Source organism: Cyprinus carpio, chromosome B8 (genome assembly GCF_018340385.1).
Source record: "Cyprinus carpio isolate SPL01 chromosome B8, ASM1834038v1, whole genome shotgun sequence".
Lineage (NCBI taxonomy): Eukaryota > Metazoa > Chordata > Actinopteri > Cypriniformes > Cyprinidae > Cyprinus > Cyprinus carpio.
The window spans coordinates 27,859,737-27,875,476 of NC_056604.1; the positions used below are offsets into that span (position 1 = coordinate 27,859,737).

Here is a 15,740-nt window from a genome sequence, read left to right on the forward strand (position 1 = left end):
CAAATCTTCCCACAACGTGACGCAGACATGTGGGGTGTGTTTAAACAAGGCGTTTTAGGAGGGTGTGGACGAGTCTAAATTTTTATTAAGAATATCTCTTTGGGTTTAAGACTTTAGTCTTTGCAACTTTAAAAATCTTATCTATTCACGTACAGCTTGTAACACTCCAAAGAGAAAGGAGAACTTGAAACCGTATCATATGACCACTTTAAGATTGGCAGCTGTGCTACAAAGCTGAGTGAACACTGAAGTAAAGAGTCATTGCTATGGAAATGATACACCATCTAGTCTAGCAGCACTGGTGTAAACTGGCAGGTAATACTACACTGGACGCAAACGACGAAACACGTTGCGTCAAAGCACACAGAACCAATTATAGTCAGTGACTGTATCACTGAAAGCACGCTAACAGTAAAAGGATGCCGCATTCTATTTCTGACGCACTCCACCCTCTTGCACTACCGACAATCTAGTTACTAGAAAAATAGAAATGGAAAGTTTGCTTTGAGGAATCCAGAGTAGAGACAGCATTAGGACATTGCAGAACATTTTCTTTTGCAAGTTTCAGCTCATACATCTTTGGTGTAAACTTGTCTAACCAAACGCCCCCCAAGAACACCTCAGCTCAGCGACCCTCTTTCAAAAATATTGCTTCCAGCGCCATCTGATGCTCTCTGAACGCACTAAAATTTGCTTTGTGAATCAAAAAGCTTAATTTTTTCGTTTTGTTTTTACTGTCTTTTCATTTGGTGCATTTGAAAGGAGTGCGACGAAAACAAAATATGAGAAAAACATCTAAAATTCATTTAATACGCCCAGGAGAAGGTATAAATATGTGCTAAAGTACTGATTTATTTGTTTTTCCGTTTTGAAGACAAAAACGAGAAAACAAATTATACGAAGGTACTGCTATGCTGAAAAACAAAATTGAAATTAGAACCATACACACAAAATGCTGACCAAAAAAGTAAAATATTGAATTCTTTTCAGAGTGTTGTTAATGAATTTTTGCACTTTTAACAAACATTTGAAAAATGCACAAATTAATATAGAAAAATTTTGATTTTAACAAGTTTTCTTTGGCCTAATTTTGTGATACTTCTCCTGCACATTCAGTTGAGAACTAGAGCCATCTTTGGAACAATGCAGAGACTTAATACAAATATTATTTTTTAAAATAGACATTGCAGAATCCTGGGAAATCTATCATCATGAAATTATATATTGGGATATAATTTTGTCATAACTTTGTGTGCTATATGGGTACGTTATTGGAGAGGACCATGCTTGGTCGCTCAATGCATGTATATGCTACATTATGTAGGCTACACATGCCTTATAGATTTTTACATATTTTTGCCCTGATAGTGGCATTCGCATAATGCCGTGTTTAGGCTACAGGGCTCTAGACTCATTCTTCACACTGGTCGCTCTTTTGCGACTTTCTCACTTGGTCGCACAAGCACATCATTTGCAGTTTTTTTTTTTTTTTCAATGCATTATTAATCAATTATTAATGCATTGGTATTAATCAATGCATGCTGATGAACTTTTATCATAGTTTATAGTTATATGGTAACGAGTGTTCAACATTCAACCCGTTCTTTTTCATCAGTATTATTTGTGATTAAAATTTTGTGGATGGAAATTCCTCTTTTTCTGTGTTATAAGCTGGACTTTGGACGCTTTCACTTCGAATTTGTGATCTTGGTGTCATGTTTTACAAGAAAAGATAATTGTCTTTGCTTTGCTTATATACACTTTTCACTTTTTAACACTAAAGCAAAAGATTGATTCATTGTTATACTTCATTAAAAAGCACAACAACAATAAAACAGTAGGCTATAATGACAAACTAGATAATGTTTATTAACTGTGGCAGGAGGAGCAAACGACAGACACAGTGGGTGTGGCATTATTAACAAAAAGATAACCAAAAACAGGGAATAAAAGTGTCCAAAGGGGAAGAGTGTCCGAAATAAACAGGGAATCTGGTGTCCTCGTCATGCTGCGGGGTATGTGAGGGGCAGGTAGTGTTCAGGAAGAAAGGGTCCAGGTAAGGGGCAGAGTCCGGCGGCCGCTTGAAAGGACTAGATGGCCCGGCATCCTGGCCCGACAGCCATGTAACGGTTGCGGTTCTCGTCCAGACCACGGGTCCGGCAGCTCACGTCTCTGGCGGCACGGGAGTCCCTCTACGCACCCTTCCTGGACCCATGAGGACACCAGCATGCATGCACTGGGAAAGGACCCGTCTCTTGAGGAGAGGCACATTTGCCATTTAAACAGCGGCGGTGATGAGGCTCCATTTGCATCAGGTGTGCCTCATCACACACCGCCAGCCCTGGCTCTCCAGCGTCCCTCCTCTCTCACACCCACTCCTGTCGGGAGCCTGGTGAAGGGCGGCGATTAAGGGATGGGGTGACGATGATAATTAGGGGGGAGGCAGCCAACTCGTCACATAACAAAAACGATTAAGATAAGGCATGGCTCCACATGCTATTATATACAATATATTATATATATTTTTATTTCATTTTTACGATTTTGAATGAAATACGAATTATGAATAAAGAAAATTAGTTTGTGTCTGCTTATTCTATTCATAAGTGTTTGAACCATTAAAGAAGAAACCACATTTTCCGTATTGCATTTCTGGGTTAAAAAACAAAAAACAAATGGACACAAAACTCCACGGACCGTATGCAAACGCAAAATTTAATTTCTAACTTTTTAGCGTCTCTATTCAGATGCTATAGCACCCTCTCGCTACTTACATGGCACATGCTTTATGAAAACTTTAAGCTTCGATATTTTTATGATCTTAATTATTTTTTTACGCCTAAAAACATGTAGCCACTGAAATACTCATGGATCCTGGGCAAGTTCTACAGGAGTGCTAGAGGGAACAAAACGAAAGCAAGAGAAGGTCAATTAAAGCAAAGACAAGGGACTTTGGTTAAAGCTAGAAATAGGAAACTGTGTATTTGTGTTCGAACCCTGGTGGTTTCTATTTTCAACATGTTTTGCATGCACTGATCAACAGCCAATCACTGACATTTTCTGTTGATTTCCTGAGTGGCCAAACTTTTAAGTTAGAATCAACCCCAAGACATTTTGTTCACTTCTGTACGCTCGAGTCAGGAGTCTCTCATTATAATAAAAAAAGTGTATAACATGACTAATTTATATAAGAAAATCATTGTGCAGTGTAGAGCTTCATTGATTATAACGGATTTTTGTAAGATCACGATAAACTGAAATGAATTACTATTGGACCAGTAACAGCTGCACACTGCAAAGGTTTGGGAGCAACATTTCAGCACAAAGCACAAATAATAGGCTACTGATGAAAAAGAATGGGTTGAATGTTTTAACACTTGTTACCCTATAACTATAAACTATGATAAAAGTTCATCAGCATGCATTGATTAATCCCATGTTCCAAAAAAAAACAATTATGTGCTCATGTGACCAGCTGAGAATTAGGCTATGCGAGTGCCACTATCAGTGAACAGGGCAAAAATATGTCAAAAAGTAGCACCTTCACTGATTTCAGAAACACCCTCAGTGATTTGATTCGGGAACCGGGCCTGGCTGTATGGAGATTATAACTTTATATATTTCTATATTAGCCTATATATATTTACCCCATATATTAAACCGTAGCACTCTAACACAATGTAGCCTAGCTACTGTACATGCATTGAGCGACCAAGCATGGTCCTCTCCAATAACATACACAGATAGCACAAAAAATTAGGACAAAATTATATCCCAATATATAATTTCACGATGATAGATTTCCCAGGATTCTCCAGTATCTATTTTTAAAATCATATTTGTATTTAGTCTCTGCATTGTTCCAAAGACGGCTCTATTTCTCATCTGAACGTGCAGGAAAAGCATTACTGAATTTGGCCAAAGAAAACTTGTTAAAATCAACATTTTCTATATTAATTTATGCATTTTTCAAATGTTTTTTAAAAGTGTAAAAATCAATTAAAAGTCTAAAAAGAAGTCAATATTTTACTTTTTCGGGCAGCATTTTGGGTGTATGGTTCTAATTTTTAATTTTGGTTTTCATGACTGTTGCAGGGGAAGGGAAAGAGACATTGCTGAAGATAACTATCTATGGCTGTTATAGTCATGAGTAAAATGCATTATTGGTGTAGTTGGTGTATGGAGTAGTTCCAAGAAATGTGTTCGTGTGACGTGTGCTGTGTTGTGTAAAGTTCAGAAAACGGAGAAAGAACATTTATATTTTGCTTTTATTTCAGTTCATTCAGGTCAGTCTACCCAGGGGGTCTTGCGCACTGTAACTGTGAAAACATTTATCTGCACAAGAGAGTAAAATGGCATGCCTCGGGTAACTTTGTCCATCTCATCATTGCACAAACATAAATTAACGAGCTTTTATGCTGCCGCTGGAACTGATGAAGTGGAGAAAGTAACAGCAGTTATCAAATGACTAAATTATGATATTTGCTCAGGTGGGTGCAGGGGCATCTATTTGATTGCAACGTATATCCATTTTGTTAATTAACATTACACAAGTGCGTGTCTAATTAGAGTTAAGCTAGTCGGTGCAGTAGCCCAGTCACACATAGTCATAGGCCACTATTGTTAAGCCAGACGGCATGGTAGCCCAGGCACACATACATATAGTAATATATGCGGTTTACATGGCTCTTCGGAGCAGCCGCAGTACATATGTCTTGGTGGTAGATCTGGTTGTTGGGGGGTGTTTTATTCTTGTTTTGGCTTGTACTGTCCATTCCATGTCTCCTGCTTTGGCGGGGGTTATTTCATGTATGTCATATTTTCAGCAGCAGTATTTCTTACATGCTCACAGCACCTTGTTGTGGATGTATTGGCAGTAGCAAGTCTCGGTACTTGCTCTACCGCAGCAGTAGCAGCGTAGCAGATCTATTCCACCAAGACCAAATACATTAACATTGTCATGTACATTACCATGCCAAACCCTCCGAGAGTTGTCATGACATAAATACAAAGTTCTGGCATGAAACTCTAGATGGCACAGTCCGATAGGTCTAACTCAATCTGACCTAATGACATCATTATCACATGGCACAGCTGATTCTCTCAGGTTCTCTCCTGTATCGGTAGCCAATGAGCTTGCTGCTCAACATTCATATATATGACTAGTACTTGCTGTAGCATTTGCAGCTTGCTTCGGAAACCCTCCACCTTCCCCAGCTCCACTTGTATACGTCTGCAATGAGATGATTCATGTATGCTATATGTGCAGCCGCAGTATTTCTTACATGCTCACAGCAGCATTTAGTGGATGTATTGGCAGTAGCAAGTCTCGGTACTTATATTCCACCAAGCCTAAATACATTAACATTGTCATGTACATTACCATGCTAATCCCTCCAAGAGTTGTCATGATAAAACAATATTACCGCTACAGGTCCTACAGTAGAAACTCAGTCCAACAAAATATATAAACCTATGATCATCACTGACAAAAACTCTGGACTCTTGGTAGTTCCTAGGATAGCAAAGTCCACTAAAGGAGGTAGAGCTTTTTCACATATAATATATATATATATATATATATATATATATATATATATATATATATATATATGGTGATATATATATATACAGGTCCTTCTCAAAAAATTAGCATATTGTGAAAAAGTTCATTATTTTCCATAATGTAATGATAAAAATTAAACTTTCATTAGATTCATTGCACACCAACTGAAACATTTCTGGTCTTTTATTGTTTTAATACTGATGATTTTGGCATACAGCTCATGAAAACCCAAATCTCAAAAAAATTAGCATATCATGAAAAGGTTCTCTAAACGAGCTATTAACCTAATCATCTGAATCAACTAATTAACTCTAAACACCTGCAAAAGATTCCTGAGGCTTTTAAAAACTCCCAGCCTGGTTCATTACTCAAAACCGCAATCATGGGTAAGAGGTTAACCCAGAAGGCCATCATTGACACCCTCAAGCGAGAGGATAAGACACAGAAAGAAATTTCTGAACGAATAGGCTGTTCCCAGAGTGCTGTATCAAGGCACCTCAGTGGGAAGTCTGTGGGAAGGAAAAAGTGTGGCAAAAAACGCTGCACAACGAGAAGAGGTGACCGGACCCTGAGGAAGATTGTGGGAGAAGGACCGATTCCAGACCTTGGGGGACCTGCGGAAGCAGTGGACTGAGTCTGGAGTAGAAACATCCAGAGCCCACCGTGCACAGGCGTGTGCTTTTGAACCAGAAACAGCGGTAGAAGCGCCTGACCTGGGCTACAGAGAAGCAGCATTGGACTGTTGCTCAGTGGTCCAAAGTACTTTTTTCGGATGAAAGCAAATTTTGCATGTCATTCGGAAATCAAGGTGCCAGAGTCTGGAGGAAGACTGGGGAGAAGGAAATGCCAAAATGCCTGAAGTCCAGTGTCAAGTACCCACAGTCAGTGATGGTCTGGGGTGCCATGTCAGCTGCTGGTGTTGGTCCACTGTGTTTTATCAAGGGCAGGGTCAATGCAGCTAGCTATCAGGAGATTTTGGAGCACTTCATGCTTCCATCTGCTGAAAAAGCTTTATGTAGATGAAGATTTCGTTTTTCAGCACGACCCTGGCACCTGCTCACAGTGCCAAAACCACTGGTAAATGGTTTACTGACCATGGTATTACTGTGCTCAACTGGCCTGCCAACTCTCCTGCCCTGAACCCCATAGAGAATCTGGGGGATATTGTGAAGAGAAAGTTGAGAGACGCAAGACCCAACACTCTGGATGAGCTTAAGGCCGCTATCGAAGCATCCTGGGCCTCCATAACACCTCAGCAGTGCCACAGGCTGATTGCCTCCATGCCACGCCGCATTGAAGCAGTCATTTCTGCAAAAGGATTCCCGACCAAGTATTGAGAGCATAACTGAACATAATTATTTGAAGGTTGACTTTTTTTGTATTAAAAAACACTTTTCTTTCATTGGTCGGATGAAATATGCTAATTTTTTTTGAGATAGGAATTTTGGGTTTTCATGAGCTGTATGCCAAAATCATCAGTATTAAAACAATAAAAGACCTGAAATATTTCAGTTGGTGTGCAATGAATCTAAAATATATGAAAGTTTAATTTTTATCATTACATTATGGAAAATAATGAACTTTTTCACAATATGCTAATTTTTTGAGAAGGACCTGTATATATATATATATATATATATATATATATATATATATATATATATATATATATATATTACATCTGATCATATGCGTATTAACATTTTTTTTTACTTGGGTTGAACACATAATTTTTTGCTTAGTTGGAACAGCAGCTATGCTAATTTTTCTCTATTACCTTCTCTGTTTCTGCCACGGGATTGGCATCCCGTGGTAACTAGGAATTACACAAGCTTCAGTCTGGATCCAGCCCTTACAAAGACCTGAGATGAACACCTGAGAAGAGATTATGCCAACCCCTCAGAGGACCTCAGATAATGCCAACCCTCAGACAACATACAAAACTACCAAATTTTGCTACAAGTCTGATCGCAACATATAATCATTGCTGTTAATATTGTTTACAGTCTGTTTGATTACATGACATTAACTAACTGCTTTTTATTACCGTACATTTCTGCCATATGGACATCAACTTGAGATGCTACTGAAAGCTACTACTAAATATATTGTAGAAAATTTAATTTTCTGTAAAGCTGCTTTGCAACGTTTGCATTGTGAAAAGTGCTATACAAATAAACTTGAATTTAATTTAATTTAATTTAATCATTTGAGTACATCTGCAGTCGGGTCAAGCATATAATGGGGAGAAGGAACACACTACAATTTGTGTGTCCCAATCCGAAAGCGTGTTGCAATTGTCATCTGGAAACTGGCCATGGGCGGTGAATACAGGATCGTCAGCCAACTTTTTGGGGTAGGCCTCAGCACTGTTTAATTGTCTTCAAGAATTCTGCAACACAGTTGTCAAGGTGCTGGTTCCTGTCCACCTGACATTTCCTGATGTTGACAAGTTGTTAGAAATGGCTACTTTTTGTTGATTATCGTTGGAGAGTAGCACAGTGGTGCAACTGATGGAACCCATATTCCAATAATTGCACCAGAGGACTACCCATGATACCATTTGAATTGGAAAGGCTGGCATTCTATTGTCTTGCAAGCAGTTGTGGATGGCAAAGATCTTTTCTGGGATGTTTGTGTTGGCTATCCAGGGAGTGTGCATGATGCCAGAGTACTACAACAGTCGCATCTGTGGGAGGTCCTAAGTGACAGTGAATTACTAGGGCAAAATAAAGTGACTATTTGTGGCTGTGATGCTGGACATTACCTGATAGGTGATCCGGCATACAACATGCAGAATTGGCTCATGAAGCCCTCTTCTGACACTGGCAGACTGACCCCTGAACAACATACAATTACAGGCTCAGCAGTGCACGATCGGTTGTGGAGATGTTTTTTGGGAGATTAATGAGTAGGTACTTAATTTCAATAAGTACTTACTTAACAAGTGCTAAAAGAGTACGTACTCCACAGCCAAATCTCATTTAGTTCGAATGCGATCCGGACATCATCCGCCATATTGACGTTATCATGTGATTTACGATGTTATAACAAGTGCAACAACTTAAAAGATACGAGCGGCAGGTTTAAGTCATCTATCTGTAAATATTTTGATGTTGATGAAATTTGCTCATTTTGTGGTCTTGCTGAAAAAATAGCTGCCCTTTTATTGTAATTGTAGCATAATCAAAATTTTTTGGGTTGATTTAAATTTTTATATTTTTAAATCTACTAATATGACCCACAGTTTAATCCTTAAAGATATTTTTTTATTACAAATACCCAAAATCGTTATAATAATATAACATAATAATCCTTACATTTATATAGCGCTTTTCTGGGCACTCAAAGCGCTTTACATAGAAGGGGATAATCTCCTCAACCCCCACCAGTGTGCAGCATCCAAATGGATGATGCGTTGGCAGCCATATTGCGCCAGAACGCCCACCACACACCAGCTTATTGGTGGAGAGGAGAGTGATGAAGCCAATCAGTGTATGGGGATGGTTAAGAGGCCGTTATGATCGTAGGTCAATGGGCGAATTTGGCCAGGACATTGGGGTTACACCCCTTCTCTTTTTCGAAGGACATCCTGGGATTTTTAATGACCAAAGAGAGTCTGGACCTCGGTTTATCATCACATCTGAAAGATGGTGCTTTTTGACAGTATAGTGTCCCCATCAGTACACTGGGGCGTTAGGACCCACACAGAACACAGGGTGAGCACCCCCTGCTGGTCTCACTAACACCTCTTCCAACAGCAACCTAGTTTTCTCAGGAGTCTCCCATCCAGTACTGTCCAGCTCAACCCTGCTTAGCTTCAGTGGGCAACCAGTCTTGGGCTGCAGGGTGACATGGCTGCTAGATTATCTCTTGAATATGTTATTAATGTCTTTATTTTATGTGCATTTTTTTTTCATCCACAAGCAAAACCATCTTAAATCTCTTTTTGTCCCCTCATTTTCTTGTTGAATTTAACTCTCATCCCTCAGGCTTATAAATAACAACCACAACAGCATTTTTTTTTGTTGTTTTTTGTTTTGTATTCATTATGATTATATGAATATTATGATTATTCAAAGATATTTAAGCATTTTTTTCTGTATATAATCTCATACTATGATGTAGACAAAACCATTAAAGTAATGTTTTCTTGTCATTATGATTGTTCGTTGTTAAAGATACAACCAATCATTCCCTGAGCTTGGTCTGCAGTAATAATAATAAAAAGATAAGAGCGACAGGTGCACCAACACCTCATAGCATCACACGACTTGTCAATGTGACAGCCCTAGCTAATATGTATTCCTCCGTGTTTGCAATGTCTACACAAAGGAGATGTTGATCAGCTACTCAAAGATCTTGCCTTTGGAGAACACTGTTGATTTTATACTGGTTACATGTAAGCATTACTACTTAAAAATTAAGATTACCCTAGAATGCATTGCTATCCCACCTCAACACTTATTAACAATAATAATAATAAATGTTTACCAATTATTAATTATATTATATTAATATATAGTATTAAAATCTTTAATAATTAATAATATGAAAAACATGTTGTCCTGTTGTTGTTTGTTCTTCAAACAACAACAGGAAACATAAATAAATGAGTAAAAGAATAAATAAAAGTTACCATGACAATAAATATAATGACAATAAATACAAGTCAACTACACATGGAACAAAGCTTTATTCAAACATATTGTTCTAACAAACATGTATTTACAGGCAGTGAACCCATATCCTATTGCCATCTCAACACAGCTGGGCCAGTTCTGCAGCTGACCACCGTGCCCACCTTCACCTGTCTTTGCTGGGGTCCCTGTAATAAGAGCACTGTAAGTCACTTTGTGCGCACAAATGCACAATAAAGCTGCTTATTTCTTAAAGTTTATTTCTTCAAGGTACTACTATAATATAAATGCTTACATACATTTCATACAAATTCTATTTGGGGGTTTAAAGGGTTAGTTCACACAAACATATAAATTCAGTCATCATTTATCGTTCAGTCCTTTGTATGTTTTTTTTTTTTTTTTTTTTTTTGAACACAAAAGGTGATTTTGGTCAAGTTTGGCCTGCTGGTTTCTGTTCATACAACAATGAGTCAATGGAGCCTGATGATCAGAAGCTTCATGATGCTTTTGAAACTTCTGAAACTCGGGCTCCATTGACTGATGAAACCAACCGAGCAAATTGGACCAAAATCACATCCTCAGTGTCTTTTAGTCTTTTTCTAGATGCTCTCACTAGCTCTTGGTAGGGATGGGCGATTTTTCAGATTTTATCAGTTCATTTTGCAATGATTTTATTTTTTAGAAATCGAGGAACCGCGATTTTGAAAAGGAATATCCCTAAACGTTAGAATTAGACACTTTGGCAATATACCAATGATAACAGCAAAGAGAAAAGAATGATCTAACTGCATGTCGGCGCACGTGATTAACCGCTCACATGTGACACACTCAGTAAAGAGCTGTAAGTAGAATATATCGCTAGGAGCCACACACAGAATGCACTTTTGTGTTGACAAAGATGCGACGCGTGCAGTGGAATAGGAAAAACAGATGGGATCCCATCAAGAATATGGGAATAAACTTCTTTTTAGAGCGCTGTGTTTTTTTACTCCTGTTTCATGCATGAGATGCTGCAAGAGACGCGAGCGCAATAGTCAAACGCATCCATGTTTACATAGAAAAAACAATGGAAAAGCAGTGCAATCGAATAAAAAAACCTGTAAAGAACTACTAGCCTGCTTTATGTCTGATATTTCATGTTTGCATAATGGTGACAGTCTGAAAGCTGCTGTTGCTTTGACAGAACATTTATAGTTTATAATAGTCTGCTTGTGTTATGCCTTCAGTCATTTTGAATTTGAATTACCTTCCCGGCTGAAAACAAAACAAAACAAAACAAAACAAACAATATACACAATCACAACATTTATAAGTGTTTTAGTGGTTATAATGGGACTTGTATTGGTTTTAATGGTAACTGTAATAATGGTGCCTGTGGGACTCTACTGCTAAATGGTCACCTTCTATTGGTGGCTTATTAAAACCCCACAATCTAATGGAATATGTCCCAAAACACACAACAGCTGATGGTTTTTAATGTTTGTAATGGTATTTGTAATGAAAACCATTTGAATTTCTGTGATGGTTTCCATTGTTTTATCAGCAGGGTTGACTTTTGAGATTTATTAAAGCATTTTCCCCAACATATAATGACAAGACAAGTTTATATAAGATGTAGTTGTAGTTCATGCATCTTTTCTGCAAAGATATTTAACAAGTGATTTGTTTAACATTTACATCATGTTGACAAATTCACGTGTGCTGCACATGGAATAGAATTTTCTTTAACTATAGGGTTACATTTTCAATTTGACTGGTTAAAAATCGTAAAAAATCGAGTATCGGTCAAACATTCTGAAAAAAATCAAGATTGAATTTTTTGCCAAATTGCCCAGCCCTACCTCTGGGCTCACTGAGGAAGAAGAGACCACAGCAACATCCAGCCCAGATGAGGCAGTAAGGGCAGGTGGAGTAATGGAGCATCTCATCCATGGCACTGGACCATTTCCAGGATGCTGCTGTGGACTCCTCCATCCTCACTGCTCACAGCAGCCTGTAGACATTTCAGATCATACAAAGACGCACAAATAAAATAGAAAATCAGTCATTTTAACAGCACAATGTCATTTGATTTCTGTATTAGAAGTAACAAAATGATCTTACTTTATATTTTTGTTTCAGGTTTTCCCTTTTTTCCACAAATGCTGCTGTCACCTTGCCTTGCAGGTCCTGCTCCACCACAAAAGATCTGCAGCAAATGCACAGAAATCAAGAATCAGAAACGTGCAACTTGAGATTTAAACGATGTTTTACTGATGTCTGTAGTGTACTCACTCAAAGCCTTTGATGGCAGCATTCCTTCATCAGTGACTCGTGTCTCACCTGTCCCTGTATCATCCAGACAAGAGTCAAGTCCCCTCTGTGATTTATCTGCTCAATATTGCATTTACATGTTGAGGTAGTTGCTGATGTGTTAACTGCTTTTTATCCAACACATAATGGTCCTCAATTTATCAGCAATACTAAAGGACAAATTAAATAGATAATTCATGTTTAGTGACTTTATGTAGATTTGTTTATTAACATTACTTACATTCATCTAAAGCAGTGTTGACAACAGTCAATTCTACTATAATAGCACACACATCACTCAATCAGATGTCTGTTTCATGTTGTGATGTGATCATCTGCAATTCTCTTAGAACATTTTCCTGTCAGATGTTAAATAGACATTTAGTAATCGTCTTTAAGATGTATATGATTTATGTAAATCTACTTTGGAGATGTACGTGTGCTTACTTGAGCTCCACTGTTCGCTATACATTATAAAATGTGTTTTTGCAGTAAAATCAAAAATATACTGTAACTTTACCATCTAGCATCTTTGCAACTTAAGAAAATCAACCTTTTACTATACAATAGCTCAACAAATACGATTTTAACACAGGGAACTGTGTTTTTGGTTTGTAATACTCACATTTGTAAACACTTGCATCACTGTTCTCCATCATGTTCGATGATGACGTATCCTCTCCCGTGGGCTTCTGGGATAGAAAAGTGTCTATCGATGAACACTTCAGAATCTGGGCTGAAGCAGTAGGACATCCAGGGATTTCTTGCCTACTCTTTTATGAATACTGCAGTTTTCGAAATCTTCTTTCTTCATAAACTCTTTTTTTCCCCACTATATAGTAGGTAAGTAGGCATATTAGAATTCAAATTAAGTGCGCGTACATCCGAATCTTATAGGGATTTAGTGCAATTTTTGCCTACTCTTTTATGAATACTGAGGATTCAAATGTACTTATTTGCTCGCATACTGCTTTTTCGCCTACTATATAGTAGAGAAGTATGCCATTTCAGATGCAGCCATGCTGTTTTCGGACATGTACTGTATTTTTAAATGCAAATGAGCTGCTGTTCCCTGACCATTTTTCCAGAATAGGGCTGTGCCTTTACAGCTCACACATCAGATGCTCTGCTTAAAAAAATAAATTAAAAAAACCTGTTTGGTTTTGATTATCATGTCTATTGTGCTGAAATCATGTTTTAAAGACATATCAGTTTAAACTTCTGATATACATGTGCAGAAAGTAAATACTAAAAATACACACAAGGCTTATCAAAAAAAAAACACATAAGTTACAAAAACACAGTCAGTTAAGGATGAAAACATACATTTTAAAACAATTGGCTTTACATCAACAAGTCAGCTGTCACTTTATTTTTATTTATAAGGCCCTATATTACATTTGGCACAGCCCTTGCAATGGCTCTGCCTATGAGTGAGACCAGTATTGCAAATGTGTGATAGGCCAGTACGGAGCTAGGATAGTGGATAAAGGATAATGGAGGTTAGCTAAAGAGCGAAACAACCTTGCAGGCCCTACATACAGCATGCCTATAAAAATTCTGCAACATAATTTGATTCTGACCGCAACTAGTGTTCAGCCGATAAGTTTTTCTGTATGGCCAATGTGTTCGAGGAGGGGCTTTTATTTTGAAAGCGCTGAGAACAGCATTGCCTGAGCACACAGCGCTCACATTCTTCCTCGTTCTCTGTTGTCGATTAATAGTTCTGTAATACGGTCAGAAGTCTGTCTCATAATCAGACCTGTTAAACAAAGGAATTAAAATGTATACAAAAAGGTATTATAACGATTGCCTTTATATTTTTAGTAATAGAAACGCAAACATTATAATACTTTCTCGTTTGATGTCAGCATTCAGCAAATACACACTTATATAATTAATAATTTAGTATTCACTTTATTCTTTTGCCCACTACCATATTTGTGTCATTTTTACAGAGTGCTGCATGTAAAATGACTTTTGTCTTGGCTTTATTTATATGAAAATATAAAAAAATATGATTCCCAATACACACAAAATTCCCAGATTACTGAGTGCCCTGTTGATTATATTTTTTGTAAATATTTATTTATTTGTGAAAAAATAGTTTGTCATCTAAAGTATGTTTATTTTACACATTTATTTAATACATTTTTACACATTTATTCAATCCATGCATTTTTAAATCCATTTTCAAATGATTTCAAATTTCTTAAATATTAATTAAAATAGATAAAATTATATTGGGTTTATATTGGCCATTGACCACCCTGCTTTCCAAGATATCAGCACTGGTTGTCAAAAAACAACATCAGCTGACCACTAGCCACAAATGGGATCCAGTGTGGCCTGTTTATAGATCCTTTTCACTACAAGCATAATTGTGGTCTTATTTGAAATAAGACACTTGGGAGTTCGGTTTCCTCTTACCAGAATTAATTACTGTCAAAGAAAATGGTAACAAAGGCCTTTAGATTATCACATTTTTACATTTCTATAATTCAGATGCGTTAAAGGATTTTTAGGCTGCATTAATTAGGTCAACCGGAACCAGGAACACTTCCCATAACACCCAATGTACTTGCTACATCTTTAGAAGAATGGCATCTACGCAATACTAGTCCATTTCATTCTTATTCCGAGGTCACTGTAGCCACCAGATCCAGTCTGTATTCAGACCAGTTGGTGGATCTGCACCTAGAGATGACCACAAATGTCAGTGGAGACTATGACAACTAGATGAACCTTGACTAGAGACAGATCCCCTGCAAAGTCCTCATAAACTAGATGGCCATCGACGCAAATTCTCAACAAAGAATAAGAGAATAAGACGAGTCCTCTGCACAGACTCTGTGACCAGCTTTGACTTTCTTCACCATGTGATCTATTCATTCTTCAAGCAGAAGGAACTGGATGGATGTTCTGAGTGATGCCAATCCACAGTCTGACTTCTAATGCAGCCTGGAATTAAACCACACTATGTTGGTTTCTTCTGGTCAGAGGTGAACTGGTCCCCAGACTGAACCTGGTTTCTCCCAAAGTTTTTTTCTCCATTTCTGTCACCAATGTAGTTTGGGTTTTGGGTCGACTTCATTCCACAAATGCTATTTGAGGAGAACTGAACTGAGATGGATGATGACATCACTGAATCAACAATGGCCTTACTTTAACCGAAAAAAAATCCTCTTTTTACAGCTGCTCTACAGCAGAATTGAATTTTGTTAGCATGATTGACATTA

The 15,740-nt window shown here is 37.7% G+C and overlaps 1 protein-coding gene across 4 annotated transcripts in view; it reads right to left on the bottom strand.

Annotated features, from left to right (window-relative positions):
- prickle2a (prickle homolog 2a) overlaps positions 1–15,740 on the bottom strand; it is a 125,819-nt gene that overhangs the window by 63,917 nt on the left and 46,162 nt on the right. Inside the window, exons 1-3 of one of the 4 annotated variants that reach the window (XM_042730367.1) lie at positions 12,484–13,529; positions 12,313–12,397; positions 12,051–12,202 (exon numbers count right to left, since the gene is read on the bottom strand). The exons of 2 other annotated variants lie outside the window; for them this stretch is intronic. The gene's annotated coding sequence lies outside the window, so the exon portion shown is untranslated. Of the gene's footprint in view, positions 1–12,050; positions 12,217–12,312; positions 12,398–12,483; positions 13,530–15,740 lie in introns of those variants that run through there. One more of the 4 variants, XM_042730368.1, reaches the window with a different exon arrangement.